The 18,619-nt window shown below is 43.5% G+C and overlaps 1 long non-coding RNA gene across 5 annotated transcripts in view; it reads right to left on the bottom strand.

Annotated features, from left to right (window-relative positions):
* Positions 1-16,607, bottom strand: part of LOC120406109 — a 37,901-nt gene extending 21,294 nt beyond the window's left edge. For 4 of the 5 annotated variants that reach the window (XR_005599093.1, XR_005599098.1, XR_005599097.1 and 1 more), the window contains exons 1-4: positions 15,347-16,607; positions 14,012-14,219; positions 13,329-13,444; positions 3,385-3,593 (exon numbers count right to left, since the gene is read on the bottom strand). This is a non-coding gene — a long non-coding RNA (uncharacterized LOC120406109). The remainder of the gene's footprint in view (positions 1-3,384; positions 3,594-13,328; positions 13,445-14,011; positions 14,220-15,346) is intronic. The other variant, XR_005599096.1, reaches the window with a different exon arrangement.
* Positions 16,608-18,619: the final 2,012 nt, after the last annotated feature.

Raw genomic sequence — 18,619 nt, 5'->3', positions numbered from 1 at the left:
ATGGTGACTGGAGTCTGCGTGTGCGCATCACCACAGACAGGACCTGAACTAGAGCTCCTGCAGTTGGCAGGCACACAGTTCTAAAATGTCAATCAGCACTCTGGTAACAGCAGCAGATACTGTGCTAAATTTGTCTAAGCTGGAAGCTGCCCGTTTATTTTGTTTATAAATTCAATAGTCTACGCATTCCTCAAGATGTCTCTATTACTCACCTAAGGGTTCACAATTCCAAAGTGAGCCAAGTCATACAGGCAAAATAATCTCTAACACAAAGCAGAAATTTCATATATGCAAGAAAAACATGAATAGATTATGTGGATTTTATGCACATTGGACTAGATCCTCAGCTCTTATAAATTGACGACATCTCTATTGACTTAAACAGAGATATACTGATTTACACCAGCTGGGGATCTGGCCCATAGTGTCTTATTGAAGGCTTGCATAGGAATTACTGGGCTGGAGCAGACCAGTTAGTTCAACTAATTCAATATCCTGTCTCCAACAATGGACCATACCAAGAAACCCCACACTGAACAATTATGGAATAACGTGCCCAAAGGACAAATATTAGTGACCCTATCAAAAATGATATAATATGCTTTTTAGAACATTTTCGAAGAAAATTTATGTTTTGACTCTCATTACACCTCCTAAATTTATGAAGCATGCAATGTTCTGCTAGATTCCACTTCCCAATCACACAGCTAGTCAATGTCAGAGCTGAACCCATGGATCTAGGTTCCATTTCTCCACTCTAACCACTAAATACCACCTCTGGAAGACAAGTAAAAATGCTATGCACTGCAAGGGCATCATGTTGCAACTCTTACATCACAGAGATGGTTAAAGAGTCCATAGAAGTCACCAATCTTATAATTATGAGGTTTTCTGGAAAGCAAATAATATATTTAGCCAACGTTCAGAGAGCTCCTCAGGAGTCTACGTTATCTCTCAGTTATAAAAGAACTTCAATACTTTTTGTTTCACAGTAATTAAGACTTCTTCTGAATACATTTAATAAGGAAGTTTGATCCTGCAGGGAAAAGATTTCATAAGGGTACAAGAGTGGACCTCCTTGGCAGTTTGAGAAAGCAGACAAAACAGAAAACAATACATGTTTAACAAAGTAGCAAGACACTGTCCTCAATGGAAACTAGAAATACTCCAACATCTTGACAAATCTGATGTTTTGTTCTTGGGACTGACTGTCTCTCTTCTTTACCATGGACATCAAAAGATTAAAGGTGTTTCCTAATGTGGAGTAACCTCTCTCACATAGGAAGGTTTTCTGCTTTTAATAAGACTATTGCATCTCATCTCCCAACCAAATTAAACTCCATTAGATTTACTCTTATAACCTGGCTACATTATGCCTCCCAAAGTGCTTTGTTTACACAAATGCTCTTAACATCAGGGTGGTGTCTTTTTCCATCAGGAAGCACTGGCAGAACTACAATGGAAATCAGCTTTTTATCACTTTCCCACCCTAACACCTCATTAAAGCAAAAGCTGAATAAATCAGTCGGCCCCAAATTTGGGAAATCAGAAGGTCAGGGGTAATTCTTTTATATCCAAAGGGCTTTTAACATTCTCTCTACTTGCCAACAGAGTGCCTGGCCATTCATTGAAAGAGCAGTCCTTCAGCACTACACTGGGATAAAAAGAGAGAGAACATTGTTCTTGGTTGGCCAGTGCGTGAATGTATATAGTAGCCTCTCTTTTTGAAAAATCGAATGTAATTAACATTATTTAAAAACAGGAAAGCTGGAAGAGGGAAATCTGGGAAGGCAGCCAGTTTGTACAGCATGATTCCCCTCATTTACTTTTGCCTCTGGTAGACTGTCAGAGGTTAAAGAGCTGTAACAGTGTGGTCCTGATCATATCAGGGCCGGATTAACCTTTTGCAGGCCTGGCGCCAAACATATTTGTAGGCTCCCGTGGAGGCAATGGAGCATGGCGTGGGGAGGTCAGTCCCTGAAGCGAGGGGCCAGCCAGAGGCAATGGGGCACGGCATGGCAAGGGCACTATTTACAAACTGGCCGTTGTCAGACGCACAGTGGCCAGCCTGGCCCTGTGCTGCCAGCATGCCCCTTCCCCTCGGGGCCAGGCCCATGCTACACCACACAGCCCCACCCTACGCCCCAACTCTCTATGGCCAGAAGCCCCCCCACACCCACCCACAAATTCACAGTGCCTTGCACACCACCACCCCTGCTCACAGCCCCACCACAATTGCCCAGCACCCCCTTCAGACTCCCCACTCCCTAGTGCCCCAACACACACAGATCTTCCCCGCCCCTTCACAGCCCAGCACTGCCCCACAGACCCACTCCCCCAAGCCCTGCCTCCTGGCTGCACTCACCAGCTCTTCTGGGAAACAACTGTGCCTGTCAGGCTGAGCCAGCAGCGCAGCCAGGACTGGGAATTGCTCTGGCCCCTCAGAACTGGTGTAATCAGCCAGGCCAAGGCCTGCCCGGACTGGCTCCCTCAAGACGCACATGCCTGGAGGGGCCCAGCCAAGCCATCCACACTGTCGCCTCCTCCACCTGGCTGAGATTGACCAGGCTTCTGCACCAGTCCCAGGCAGCTCAGCTTCAGGGAGACAGGCGGGGCCCCTCAGGTGGTGGGAAGCAGAGACTGCCCGGAGCCGGAGGTGCCGGACCCCACTGGGGTCTGGCCAGGGGGCTGAGAGGAGCAGGGGGTGGGGCCAGGGAGCGGAGAGGAGCAAGTGGGGCGAGTAAGCAGGTTCTTGGGACGCAGTGCAAGCAGAGCAGGCTAGGGCCCCTTCTAAGCATGGGCCCAGCTCCATGGAGCCACTGGAGCTATTGTAAACCCAGCACTGATACTGACCCCTTTTCAAACACATCTGCTGTGTATTGTTGCTTAACTATACAGGGGATACTCTTTTTCACCTCCCTGTAATTTAAATAAATCACTGGCCATTAGTCCTCGTCACAATAGGATACCTGTAACACACTATATAGATAAAATATGTATCTGATACTTTTGCTCTGTTCAGCATCTGGCTCTCCTCATTCTTCAGCTTCTCCTTTCCTACAGCAGTTATACAGTAGACTGACAGTTCATCAAGTGGGCAGGCACCGGGTCATTATGGACTGTATTATGCATATGTTACTGAGAACATTATCCATTACTTACTTACTTAGAACTGGAGTATTTCATCTCGGCATATTCACATTGTGGGATCAAGGCATCTACGCCATGAGCTTTGGAACCTTCTAGAATTCAGTGTCCACTGGGCCCATCCTGGCGGGTTCTGAGGGTCTAAAAGGGGAAGTGGCCCCAACCAACTCTCTGCTCTGTTCCTTTCTAGCTGCTGACGGTGCAGCGAGTTCAGATCGCCGTGTCCTTGATGCTTACCTTGTCAGTTTTTCTTTTTTCTCTCTCCTCTTTTGAGGCAAATTTTGTTGATAGTCAGTCAGGTTTTTCTTTTAAAAGATGAGAGGAGTTGCCGAGACAGCATCGGCTCTGTTTGGACCCACAGGAGGGCCACCTCATACACGGCTGCTGGTGGGGGAAACTCTTCAGACTCAATTGATTAAGCTGGCACTGAATAAGGGCAGCACTGGCTTTGAAGAAAATCAGGAGCTGATGGTTAAAGTACATTACAAATACACACAGAACTCATCTTTTACACAAAGGCATGCAAAAACACTGGATCAATTAGGGTTGCCAGCTTTCTAATTGCACAAAACCAAATAACCCATCCCCATCCCCGATGCCCCATCCCTGCTTGCTCCATCCCCCATCCTTCCATTGCTCGCTCTCCCCCACCTTCATTCACTTTCACTGGGTTGGGGCAGGAGGTTGGGGTGCGGAGGGGGGATGAAGGCTCCAGTTAGGGGTACAGGCTCTGGGGTGGGGCTAGGGATGAGGGGTTTGGGGTACAGGAGGGGGCTCCAGGTTGGGGCTGAGTGGTTTGGAGTGTGGGAGGGGGCGCGGGCTCCAGCTAGGGGTGTGGACTGTGGGTTGGGGCCAGGGAGGAGAGAAGTTTAGGGTGCAGGGGGGTGAAGACTCCGGCAAAGGGTGTGGGCTCTGGGGTGGGGCCAGGGTTGAGGGGTTTGGGTGCAAGAGGGGACTCTGAGCTGGGGCAGAAGGTGGGGGTGCGGGAGAGGGTTCAGGGTGCAGGGTCCCGGCGGCACTTACTGGAAGTGGCCGCCAGGTCCCTGCAGTGCAGCCCCTAGGTGCATGGGCAGCCAGGGACACTCCATGGCAGGGGAGCGCGCAGAGCCTCCCTGACTGCCCATGTGCCTAGGGGCCACAAGGACCTGGCAGCCGCTTCTGGGAGCCGCATGGAGCTAGGGTAGGCAGGGAGCTTGCCTTAGCCCCAGCCCCTCGCTGTGCTGCTGACCAGATTTTTAACCGCCATCTCGGTATCATCATCAATTATCTTCGAGAACTCCTTGAGGGTGGGCTAAGTCTCAGAGGACTGGAGAAGAGCAAACATAGCACCTATCTTTAAAAAGGAGAACAAAGAGAACCTGGGGAATTATAGACCAGCCAGCCTAACTTTCATAACTGCAAAAGATATTGGCACAAACTATTGATCCATCTGTAAGCACCTACAGGATAACAGGGTTATAAGGAATAGCCAGAATAGATTTGTCAAGAAGAAATCATGTCAAACCAACCTTTTTTTCTTTTTTTTTATTTGAAAGGATTACTGGCCTAATGGATGGAGGAAGCAGTAGATGTGATGTATCTTGATTTTAGTAAAGCTTTTGAAACAGTTCCACATGCCAATCTCATAGGCAAACTCGGGAAATGTAATCTGGATGAAATTACTATAATATGAGTGCACAACTGGTTGAAAGACCATACTCAAAGAATAGTTATCAATGATTCACTGTCAAACTGGGTCTCACAGGGGTCAGTCTTGGGACCAATACTAGTCAGTATTTTCCTTAATGACTTGGACAATGGAGTGGACAATATGCTTATAAAATTTGTGGATGACACCAGGCTGGGAGGGGTTGCAAGCACTCTGGAGGATTAGAATTCAAAATGACCTTGACAAATAGGAGAACAGGTCTGAAATCAACAAGATGACATTCAATTAAGACAAGTGCAAAGTATTACACTTAGGAACTACCCACTGGGGAATAACTGGCTAGGTGGTAGTACTGCTGAAAAGGATCTGGAGAATATAGTGGATCATATATTGAATATGAGTCAGCACTATGATGCAGTTGAGAGAGAAGCCAATATTCTGGGCTGTATTAACAAGATTGTCATATGTAAGACACAGGAAGTAACTGTCCCTCTCCGCTCACCATTTGGTAAGCCTGAAATGGAGTACTGTGTCCAATTCTGACCACCAAACTTTAGGAAAGATGTGGAGAAATTGGAGCGAGCCCAGAGGAGAGCAACACAAATGATAAAAGGTTTAGAAAACCTGACTTTTGAGGAAAGATTAAAAAAACTGGGCATGTTTAGCCTTGAGAAAAAAAAATTTAAGGTGGACCTGATAACAGTCCTCAAATACGTTAAGGGCTATTATAAAGAGGATGGAGATTGATTGCTCTCCATGTCCACTAAAAGCAGAACAAAAGTAATTGGCTTAATCTGCAGCAAGGGAGATTTAGGTTACATATTAGGGAAAACTTTCTAACTATAAGGGTAGTTAAACTCTGGAATAGGCTTCCACTAGGACCATCTATTACATTGGATTGGTGTCCCCCTAAACTATCTTTCAGGGCCTCTATAGCCATGATGAGTGTAACTACGGGGATTATATTCTGGATATACTGTATTTTATTGCTAAAAGATCAACTTTTAGCTTCAGATAGAGGAGCAAATAACCATCTTTAGCTAGCTTATCTGCAGCATCCTACCAAATGGACTCTAAAGAGAAAGTGTGAATGTTGATAACCTGCCACTGATATTGGAACATGACAGCAATCATCCCCATCCCCATCTGCAGGAGTCATTACAGTCCTACCATAAGAACAGCCCTACTGGGTCAGACCAAAGGTCCATCCAGCCCAGTATTTGTCTACCGACAGTGGCCAATGCCAGGTGCCCCAGAGGGAGTGAACCTAACAGGCAATGATCAAGTGATCTCAATCTTGCCATCCATCTCCATCCTCTGACAAACAGAGGCCAGGGACACCATTCCTTATCCATCCTGGCTAATAACCATTTATGGACTTAACCACCATGAATTTATCCAGTTCTCTTTTAAACGCTGTTATAGTCCTAGCCTTCACAACCTCCTCAGGTAAGGAGTTCCACAAGTTGACTGTGCGCTGCATGAAGAAGAACTTCCTTTTATTTGTTTTAAACCTGCTGCCTATTAATTTCATTTGGTGACCCCTAGTTCTTGTATTATGGGAATAAGTAAATAACTTTTCCTTATCCACTTTCTCAACATCACTCATGATTTTATATACCTCTATCATATCCCCCCTTAGTCTTCTCTCTTCCAAGATGAAGAGTCCTAGCCTCTTTAATCTTTCCTCATATGGGACCCTCTCCAAACCTCTAATCATTTTAGTTGCCCTTTTCTGAACCTTTTCTAGTGCCAGTATATCTTTTTTGAGGTGAGGAGACCACATCTGTACACAGTATTCGAGATGTGGGCGTACCATGGATTTATATAAGGGCAATAATATATTCTCAGTCTTATTCTCTATCCCCTTTTTAATGATTCCTAACATCCTGTTCGCTTTTTTGACCGCCTCTGCACACTGCATGGACATCTTCAGAGAACTATCCACGATGACGCCAAGATCTTTTTCCTGACTCGTTGTAGCTAAATTAGCCCCCATCATATTGTATGTATAGTTGGGGTTATTTTTTCCAATGTGCATTACTTAACATTTATCCACATTAAATTTCATTTGCCATTTTGTTGCCCAATCACTTAGTTTTGTGAGATCTTTTTGAAGTTCTTCACAGTCTGCTTTGGTCTTAACTATCTAGAGCAGTTTAGTATCATCTGCAAACTTTGCCACCTCACTGTTTACCCCTTTCTCCAGTTCATTTATGAATAAATTGAATAGGATTGGTCCTAGGACTGATCCTTGGGGAACACCACTAGTTACCCCTCTCCATTCTGAGAATTTACCATTAATTCCTACCCTTTGTTCCCTGTCTTTTAACCAGTTCTCAATCCATGAAAGGACCTTCCCTTTTATCCCATGACAATTTATAGTTTACCACAAGACAGAATGCAATGGAATAACTCACTGGACAAGAGACAGCAAATAAACTGGAGGTGGAAACTCAATAACTATTTAAAAAAAATGAATATTAAATAACTCAACATTTACATTTGTTGTTTATTACAGTAGTGTCTAGAAATCCCAGTGGAGACTAGGTTCCATTGCATTAAGCTCTGTACAAACAAACAGTAAGAAACAATCCCTGTCGCAGAGAGTTTACAGTCTAAATAGACAAGACAGACACAGTATGAAAGGCCCTGTGATGTGACTTGCCCACATCACATAGCAGGGCAGTGCAGAGCCAGGAAGGGACCCCATGTCTCCTGAGTGTGAATCCAGTACCCTACCCACTGAGATATGTGGTCTCTCACATTACTGGAAATTCAAATAGTGTGTATTGTCTATTGGAGCCCCCCTCCCAGCACTCCTTGAGGAAAAGGAACCTCACAGCGCCCACAGCACCAACATACTAAACATCTCAGCTGACAGCACAGGAAGAGGTGCTGGCATGCCTTATTAATGCCTAAACTAAAGCAACATGATCAACTCAAATACCACTGCACAAAAGTCATAGTATCAAATGGCAAACAGCATCCTGCTTACTGTACCTAAAATATACACTGCCTGCTACATCCAAGCAACTTCATAACATACTGTCAGAACTCTTAAAAATAATAGTTTAGGGCTCCAAACCAAAAGGAAACAATAGCAGAGTTAATCACAGCATCATCATATCAAAACAGTAACAGAAAATCAAGCCCTAACAATGTACAACCAGTCATGTAGAACAAATAAAACTAACATGACAGACATAGTTATATTAATTAATGAAAAACCAAGAAATAACCTGAACAGTAGGGTTCATTGTCACATCTCCAACATCAGTTCAAACTTGAAGATTTTGACCAAAATGATGCAGATGAAGCTGGAGATTATTAACCAGCTGCTATGTCTTGTCTAGTGGCAAGTTTGATTTCAAGGGATTTTTTGCATTGAAAAAAATAGTTTTACTCACTTCCTCAATGCTGGTATAAATTTAAGGCAGCAGCAGAGTTACAAAAAAACCCACCAAACACAAGCCCTTCATTCTAGTGTTCGACATTTGGGTCCAAATGATTCACCTCATCGATCCTGACAGCAGCATGTGCCAAAGGATCAGTGGGTCACTTTCCCAAGCTAATCATTAGAATGTGGAGTGAGCTTAACTGGTTGAGGTCATCAGTTTTGCCCACTTCTTGTTCTGAGTCACGCTTCCACAGCAGCTTCCTCTCTTTCTATTTCACCTCCTTTTTCAGGTCATTTCAGGTTTAAGACTCTTTGCAGCTACATGGCTGTTTTCATGTCAGAATATTCTCTGAGCACAATCTATGTTCTAGATTCTTAGAGAACTTATATGGCCCACATTACTACAATATCAGAGCACTTCACAATCTTTAATGTATCTATCGTCACAACACTCCTGTGAGGTAGCGAAGTGCTATTATCCTCATTTTGGGACCAAGGCAGAGAAATTAAATTACTTATGGTAAAATAGGAAGTCTGTAGTGGAGCAGGGAAATGAACTAGGACTTGGAGACCCAGGTCTCCTGAGTCCCAAGTTATCACCTTAACCACTGAATCATCTTTCCTCATTACATTTTTCTCTCTATCCTCTCTGTGTACTGACCATGTTGCCCCTGGACAAGATTGAGACAGATATCAACCAAGGCCCTAGCTAATTACAGATATTTGAAGGAGATTGAAAAGCCTGGTTCTGGATCGTTATTAGGTGTTACAGAATAAGTGGATCATAAAGAACAAGGCTGATCTAGCATTCTTACTCTGTGACTATTCAAATAAGGAAAAGATTGACCATCAACAATAAGAACATTGTGAAAGGGAGTCACTGGGAATAAAAGTAATGTTGAGTGATGATTCTGAAAATACTACAGTAAGGGTACTGTCCAAAGTATACCAGGAATGTCATATAGTCTATGTGGGAACAACTGACACCAAGAAAGACAGACTTGCTGTGACACTGCTTCACCTGAGGGATCTGGGAAGAGAAGTGAAGAGGGAAGTGCTTCTTGTGCAAGCAAAGAAAGGAGAGGAATGATCACTGAAGACCAGCTGGGTGGTGGGTTGGTAAAGAAGAGCCCATACATACAGCATCAGAACAACTTCTATTTTGAAAAGTGGTTTGGATTAGATGTCTCCACTGAAATAGAAGGGGCACTCACCACCTAGGTTTAAAGATGGCAGGACTTGTTAAGTGGCCTTTAAACTGCAGGTATTCAGAAAAAGGAAAATTTTGCCTAACTCAAAAGATCTGGTATGTATTTCCAACATACAAATAAAGCAGAAGATGGAACTGGTTCTTGAAACATCAGGAAGGAAAAGCTAAAATGTCTTTACACAAATGCAAGCTACAGGAGAAAGCAGCCTTACTAATGGACTGATATTATTATCCAGAGCATATAATGGAGATGGTGGGATGATTCTCATAGTTGAAATGTAAATAGAGAGATAAGAAAAGAAGAAGAGGTGGAGGAATAGTGCTACTGGTCAGAAATTATATTTGAAAAGTTGTGGCCAATTAGGGAGGTATTGGAAGATGGAAGAAAAACAAAAAAAAAATTAAAAAAGGAAAGACTATTATCAATGATCTATATAACAGGGAGTGTCTAATACAATATTGAAATCCGCAGATGAAATTAAGTTGGAAGGAGATGCAGATACCAATCAAGACTCGGGAATAATACTACAACGGTGCCTAAAGAGATTAGAAACCTGAACAGGAAACAACAGAATTAGATGCAACTTCTAAAAATGAAAGGTAATTCATCTGGGGAAAAATAACAGTTGGGTGGGACAAACCTGGGAAGCAACCATGTTGGAAGAGATATTTAGGCAATAGTGTACAGCACATTAGATATGAATCTACAATGCACCAAGCACTAAATGGCTGGTCCTGGGGATCTGGCCCATTAGCTCCGTCAGGTAGCTCGGATGTGCATCTCATTAATCTATTATTATGGCTGAGATTTAGGGGAAAAAAACCCTGTTCACTTGTTGTTCTGTACAAAACTCAGCTCATCATGGATGATGGGCGCAAATTAATATTTTCTGAAAAACATTATTCTAGTGTAGTACAGTTAGAATGGATACATTTCAAGCTTACTTAAACTCGTCACTGGTTGCCGGACAACAAAATTGCCTTGCATCACTTTTGACATTAATAGGTTACCTCTTGTTTTGTTCTTTGTGTACACGTTAAATTAATTCCATGTTTTCCATATTTAAACAAATACACCATAGGACTCTTATTGTCACTTTAAACTACTTGGCACATAGGAGAAAGAGTACAATTTCTATATTTTTTTATTGTATGAAACATTTTGTATTGTATGGCTTGAATGCTGCCCAAACTCTTTATTTGGCTTTGCAGGATTCAACTTTTTCTAACAGGAGGAAAGGGAGTGGCCAACATATGGGAGCTGGTACTGAGAACTGATGGAGCCTTTGCCAGAGTCACCATGGCATGGTGTGCTGCTTCCAGTGGGAATATCTAGAAAAGGCTCAGATTTGCCATTGAGAACAAACAAAGGAGCCACCTCCACTACATGGAGATATCACCTCAGGAGAGAACCATGTCCACCAGAGGAAGACAGTTGAAGGCACCACTGCTATTGGAGGGAGCCACCAGAGGAGCGAGAATAGGAGTAAGAGTTACATCAGGGGAAGCAGACTTACCCAGTGTCTCTGAGGGGATGGGCAGAAAGAGGATAAAGTTGAGACTGGGGACAAAGGAGGCTGCTCTGGAGCCACGAATGGCATAGGAGATTGGGGGAGAAAGACCGAGCTGGGAACCAAATGGAGCTACAGCCAGAAAAAGGTTGCTGAAGGAGGCAGAGGGAAGGAGTAGGCTGAGGCTTGTAAGATGCCTCAGGCAGCAGCCAAGCAGCCTAGACGAGAAATGGAGTAAGGGAAGGGGTTGAGGAGAACTGATTTTGACTGTGGGCAAGAAAATGATCTTATTTATCTGGATGTGAGGCGATGTGACTGAATTTGTTGGAAACACGGTCAGTGAGAAAAAGGGAAGGGGAATTAATTTTGTGTGGGTGGGAAACTGAGGACAAAGATGATGGGAGAAGGTGGGGGAAAAGAAGAAGCCAGTGTGACTGGGAGGGCTGGCTGTTTTTGAGAAAGCCTTCCTCATAAGAGGTGGCCCGCCCTCTGAAGAGGTTTGAGAACCACTGCTCTATTTTAATCACCCTGAACTTCATAAAGAGAGGACTTGAGACTGAAAAGGAGAATTCAGATAGCAGCAGAGTCTAGCTTTGTTTCTAAAAGCCAAATCTGGTTTTGTGGATACTGAAAATACTAATGGCCAAATTCTGTCAGCAGAAATGTATTTGATCGTAACTTTAAACTGCACTTGCAGTTCTTATGTAGTGTAGAGAGGCCCAGATGGGATTCTGCAGGCCCAGGGATCTTTGGATTAAGCTGCAGTAAAGCATTCCTTCTAATTAAGTGTAATTCAGTATAATTAATCTGCCCAGAAACCATTTATTTACCATGCGATCTCAGGTTTCTCTGGAGAACAGTTTTACAGTGAACATGGCGCCTGCCTCTATCATATAAATCATCACACATTAATAAACCCAGTCTGCAAGTACAAAGGACTTCTCCCACGCTTGTTCTAATCAAAACAGCTGCTGCCATATATACAATACATGCATGAATTCCAGCCTAAGAGAGAACCCACACACAAAATTCTGTGCACAGCCCATTTGTTAGCATCACCGATATTTCTCCATTCATAACCATTCTTGCTTTCCATTAGTCAGAAGGTTGCTAGTCACATGTTCAAGCCAACCTCTCTCTAGATCTCGTGACCAGACATCTTGGTTTCCCAGGTTTGCTCCATTTGGAAGGACAATCCTAGTGTCCTATGCTGTACTAATGAAAGGTTTTTTCCCCGCAAGTTCACCAAAACCCCATGAGGTTTGGTCCCTAACTTAGGCTTATTTGTCCCAGCTGAAGACCTGACGTCTGAATGTCCAGCTAAAGCTAGAGCTGGGCAAATATATTAAAACAGTCAAAATATTTGTTGAAATAAAAAAAATTGAATGAGCTTTGCCTATGTTCAGACACAATGTGTGTTCACTATCCATGAATATTCATGCACATGGGTTTAGTAGCAGGAATGTTTGTTGAAATAATGAATATGAAGGCATAATCTCGGACAGAACATGATGCATTGAAAAACATGAGTATTTGAACATCACTTTTGGAATCCAGTTCTGGTGCATTCTCCTAGGGAAGACAAAACGCAGTAAAAGCAGTAGGAACAGAACCCCTGTGTTCACTCTCCACCTTGTTTGGTCTGTGTGTGCACACATGCACCTGTGTTACGAGGCACAGATGGGAAGAAAATGGAAGGAGTCAGGGGATGCAATTTGCTGTGGGAGACTCCTCCTCCAAGCCAGTGTGGGAATTAATACGGACCTTATCAGATTTAATTCTTATGGGCTGCCCCTCCATACACATGAAGTCTCTGAGGGGGGTGAGTTACCAATAGCTGCTGCTAGGGAGACGAGGACATCACCACTCCATATGGAGCTATACTGCCATAGGCGGATGGGGAAGGTGGAGCCTGGGGAGTAGCACTGAAATACCGAGCCTCTGGCATAAATATCTGGGTTCTCAAAGGATTAAGAGGTTTGCAATCCTTTTGGAGGGGAAGGAAAACCTCAACTGGCAGGGGAAAATGAGTGCAAGGAAACACCATGAGTTTGCAATTCAGTTTCCTGCTCTCCTCCTGCTCAGGCAGCAGTTGAGTTCAAAATGACAGCGTGAACTCAGAATATTTGTCACTTAAGGCCCACTCATATGTGACTGGGCTTGTACATGTCAATACATGGCTTAAATTATTAATTTTTCTTCGTTTGCAGTAGCATCCGAATGTACTAGGCGCTTTCCAAACATTCAAGAAGGGAACGCCCTGGCCCCAGGAGCTTACAATCTGAGGACAGACAGAGACATGACAGGGAAAGGGAATTAAAAAACAAAGTGTGGGGGGTGGGGGAGAAGGAGGAACCAAGAGTTATTGTGGTGAGATGGAAAGGCGGCAGAGGAAAGAGTCTGAGCACTCACCGCTCATAAATGATATTCTTTCTTCAAGTGATGATAGACTGACAGATCTGTATTACGCCCAATATTCCAATCTTCTGCCATACCGACTCTTCTTCACGGACAGGGGCTTTCCAAGCCTAAAATAATCAATGATGAAAAGGCAAATTATTTCACCTTGTCTCACACACTTAAAAAAATAAGCTCAAAAAGCTACCTTTTGTACAGATATTGTTTTCTGCTTGACATTTCACAGTATAATATGGATTATGGTTAGTTCTGGGGAGTAAACACAAAGTTACAATGTATGCAGCTATAAGTGAGAAATCCCATGGTTTTCTGCAAAAAGGGGAACTTAAATTATAGGCATATTATTGTGTGCGAACTCCAGTAAGATTGCTTATACACATAAAAGTTACAACTAACAGTTCCCATTACTTCCTCTCAAAATTCTACCAGAATCAAGCCAGTCAAAATTTAGATTCGGGGAGAGGTGACAAACACAACACTTCTGAAATGTATTAGAGCACAGAAAGAAAGTCAGAATCTAACTACAGGATGATCAGTCAGGATTTAAATTTACGTTTCGTGAGAGTTCTAAATGACTCAAATCCACTGAGCCTCTCTACACCAGTAGCTTTGCTTGAACATACAAATAGCTTTTCTGCGGCTCTTGTGCTGAACTAGACTGGATAAAGGTTACTTACTGTTTTACACTTTAGATTGTGATTGACAGCTTGGCAGGGTTTCAACATCAGCCTAGAAACATTCAGCAATTACAACGTGCTGTGTGTACATAGAGTATTCTGGCTGCATAACGTCCACTGGCCAAGAGTTAATGAGATTTTTTTCCCCCCTTGTGGCTTTCACCAAGAGTAGAGACATCCTCGGCTCTGCCTCCCATCAACCTCGCTCCTGAAACAAAATATTACATAACTGTAAACTGCAGCTCAGCAAACAGTCATGAAGGACCCCTTCTCTCTCTGACACTAACTACACACAAGTGCAATGGGTAATTTGATCACGAGAGATTCCAGGAAATGTGTGCACATGCTCACATTGCTTGCAATGTTTTTTTGCTGTTTTAATGTAAATGACATTGCTTCTGCTGATACACAGGGTTCGTGGGTGGGCTTTTGTTTTTGTTTTACTTTCCAAAAAGAGGACAGTGGTGGCAACTGCTGCTCTTTAGTCTGATCAAACGCTAATGAAAATGATAAAAAAGTGTGAGATAGAAAGGAATAGCTCAGCTCCTTTAGCAGGCTCAAACACAAGTTGGGTTTTTGATGATCTTTTGCTTTAGTTCAGGGGTTCTCAAACTGGGGGTTGGGACCCTTCAGGGGTTTACGAGCTGTTAACTTCCACCCCAAACCTCACTTTGCTTTCAGCATTTATAATGGTGTTAAATATATAAAAAGTGTTTTTAATTTATAAGGAGGGGTTCGCCCTCAGAGGCTTGCTATGTGAAAGGGGTCACCAGTAAAAAAGTTTGAGAGCCACTGATGTAGTTTGTCTCCAAGTCACTGCAGACAGAACAAGATAAAGGCCCTGATGCTGCAAGTTATTTAAACACACACCTACTTTTAGCATACAAATAGCTCCATTGACTTCAACTTGCAATCATCCTTGGGATTACTCACATGCTCAAGTACTTTGCTGAATCAGGGCCAAAATGTGTAAAGTTAATTTCAAGTCTCTAGCATTAGAATGTATTAAACGCCATTATTCTTAAAAGCATTACCTTGAGAGTGAAGTCTGAAGCAGATCTAAAGGGAGCAGAGCACAAACTCTCAGAGGATTTTTCAGATAACTTAAAAGGCTAATAGCAAGGTAGATGCATTAGGGCAATGCTTCTCGAAGTGGTGGTCCGCGGACTGGTGCCGGTCCGCGAGCCATTGGCTGCCGGTCCGCGGCGAGTTTCCTCATAAGAGTGTTGAATAGGATAATAATATGGCACCGGTCCCTGGCACACTGGAAAAAAAATTGCTGGTTCCCCACATCAGATAGCTTGAGAAGCACTGCATTAGGGGACCTCTTTTTACCTGCTCTGAGACTACAGCAAGGTCATCTTTCAGCACTGAATGGTTCATTCAGGGACCAGATTCACTCTGTTTTGCAGGCAGAACATGTAGACAACTAGAGCTGTAAAATACTAGGGAAGCAACAGGTTAGTAATGATTATTTATTGGAGTGACTGCACTGCTAGCATTTCCCATTGAAACCATTTAACACTGGCACCCTAAAAATTCTGAGCCCTTTGAGGGCAGATTTTCGTGTGCTCAGCAGTCACTATTGGGGCCAGATTTTCAAAAGATCTTGAGTCCCAGTTAAGCATTTAAATAAGAGTCAGATCTTCGAAAAGTGCTTTATTCAAACTGGTGAGTTCATTTGAAAAGTCTGGCACTTAGTGATGTCCTTTCTGCTGCAGGAAAGGATAACCGAAGCTGATTTATTCCCCACTGCACTGGTATTTTATTATTACTGTATTAGCTAGCCTGCTGATGCTATTCTGGACTTATTATGAGAAGAACAGAAGTGACAACATTGCTGGAGCCTCCAATTCTGGTCCTTTAAAAACATAACCAGTGGTTAGTTGGAGGATCCCTGGTCATTGTTTTGTTTTCAGGACACAAAGTTGCTTGAGAAGCTGAGGCTGTACACTGTATGAATGGATCTTAAATCAAGGACTGGGCTGAACATTAAGACAATACACTACATCAAATGAAAAGGTGGACAATGTAGGTTGGAGTCATATGAACCTATAAGATATAGGTACAGACGATTTTGATACACTGGATCAGGTCACAAATCCATTTTCTTTCATTCTGCCTCTAAAAGTGGCCAAATACTTGAAAATTCAGAATAAGGCAAAAGTCCTCCATGCAATGAAAACAACAAGTATGCTCCAAGCTAAAAATGCAAGCAAGGAACAGGATTCCTTCCCAATCACTGGGGCAGTCAGTTTATTTATTGAAGTACTATATTGGATTCTCCTTACCTGTATCATGTTGTTTATTACATACTTCATTACTGGTCAAAATGATCAACTCCCTTTTAAAATTCAGCCACAGTACAATACGGCTACAGCAGATATGCATTTCTGATCTGACATATTCTAAATTCTCTTTCCTTTGCCTCTAATTTTTTTCAACTACTTAAAACTTACTAATCAGGTTCCTTTGTAAACTGTAATTTTGAATTAATTAAAAAATGTTATTTATATTACAGTAGCAACTGGAGGCCACAACGAGAGATCAGGACCCTATTGTGTTACTGTAGCGATGTGGGACTCACCCCTGCAGCACCTCCTGCTGGTTGTCTCAGGAATTAGCTCTCCAGCCATCAGAGCACACTCTGAAGGCTGGTGATCTGCCTTAGCGCTGGCCCCGTGTCCCTCCCAGGACTCAGGTGCCCCGTTATCTGGGATGCTGCCCCCTGGCAGTACATCCTTCAGTCTCGGGGTCTCCCCTCCCCGGGGAACCCCCACAACCTATCCCCACTTTGCCTCAGTCTTGGCTACTGCCAGTCACCACTTAGCCCCCGTTCACTGGGGCGAGACTGCAGTGTATCAGCCACTCATCACAGGCAAGGGGGGTCTGGACCTGCTGCCTCTGCCTTGCCTATGTGTGGGCTACCTCCTGCAACCTAAGTGCCCTGTTGGCCTTACCCTAGGCCTGCAGCCTAGGGCTTTCCTAGGCCGGAGCTCCCCAGCTCCCTTGGCCTTTCCCCAGCCCTGCTCCACTCTAGGCACTTGGTTAAGCTTCCTGCAGACAGGCCCTTCTCTCTCTGAACGCAGAGAGAGACTGTTTGCTTGAGCTCCTAGCTCAAGCCTTTATAGGGCCAGCTGGGCTCTGACTGGGGTGCGGCCCCAGCTGAGCCTGCTTCCCACTCAGCCTGGGCTGTTCTCCCAGGGCTGGTTTTAACCCTGTCAGGGCTGGAGCGAGTAGCCACCCCACAACAGTTGCCTACTGTACAAAGAGCCCTAAAGAGTTTACAGTTGTGTTTAGCAACAAGGAAGTGTGGGTGGATGAAACAAGTGGATGAGGGAAAGGGAAGGCTGAATTATCAATGTTACTCACAAATACAGACCTTTTCGTATTTGTGAGTAAAACTAGGTTTGGTTAATTAGTCTGTAGTTTAACTGAGCTGTAACAATGACTCATGCCCACTTAAGACAATGGTTAGCAACCAGCTTGTGTTCTAATTTCCACATTTGTCCTTGTTTTGCTTGTCAGTTTCTCATAAATTCTTAAAACAAACACAAACAGGAGTTACAGAGAAGTTAATTGACTCTGCTGATTTATCATGACCTGGCCCCTCCTTGTATTTACAGCTTGACCCTTGTTTGTACGGTAACGTAAAACATGGTACTTAGAAAGATACTCACCCGACCCCTATAGCTGAACAGCCATGTACTTTGGGAGAGCGTAGTTGTTGAAGTGTTGAGTTTATATATTTGTATATTAATACACACACACACAAACCATGGGCAAAATGTTCAGATTTGGGTTAGGCACCTAAATCCTTAGGGGTGTGTGTACACCCCCCCCCCCAAAGTTTGCTGAGTGTCTGAGGCGCACCCGCACACAGAACAAAGTTTGAGACCTTCACTGCTGGAACTTTGACTAGGTCAGGGCTCAGTTCTGGATACATGGAGGGGAGGAGAGAGAGAGAGAGAGAGTGTCTCTGTGTGTGGTCCTGAATAGAGACGGAAGAGTCAGGATTTAGAAGACAAGCGTTGAGATTTTTTTCCTCTTCTCTGAAGAGGACATCCAAAGAAATAAAACACAAGAAATATATATAAATGCAACATTAACATTCATAACAATATAAATACCAGAAAGTCAGGAAATGCACAAGTTAAGGGCAAGCTTAATATATTCTTATTGCCCTCATGTTTCTATTACTATGCAACTGAGACTGTTTAACGCAAAACTTTTATGTACAGCACATGAAATGTGGGCACTTTAACGTCTGGATTCCTTGCTTATTAGAAAAAAAATAAAGGCAAATCCATCTGCTGGAATGGGAGGTGACAGCACATACCGCTGTCCTAGGAATCTAATAACTCTTGAGACACCCCAGTCCACGAGGGTGGCCTGTGTCCCTATAACAAGTGATGAGCCAAGTCTGAAGTACAGACATCAGTGTCAATTATTCTATCTTGTCAGGAAGAAATAATGAGAGAATAACTCCTTGCTGCCTTCAACTGCCTCCCACCATCCCCACAGTTCTCCATCCATCATTGGGAGACTCCTCTTGATGACTCATTATGAAAGCGATGCCTTTCAGAATGGAATTTTCCACCTCTCTCC

This window comes from Mauremys reevesii, linkage group 5, assembly GCF_016161935.1.
Source record: "Mauremys reevesii isolate NIE-2019 linkage group 5, ASM1616193v1, whole genome shotgun sequence".
NCBI classification, from domain to species: Eukaryota; Metazoa; Chordata; order Testudines; family Geoemydidae; genus Mauremys; species Mauremys reevesii.
The sequence above is the reverse complement of the archived record's forward strand: the minus strand, read 5'-3'. Positions and strand labels throughout refer to the sequence as shown.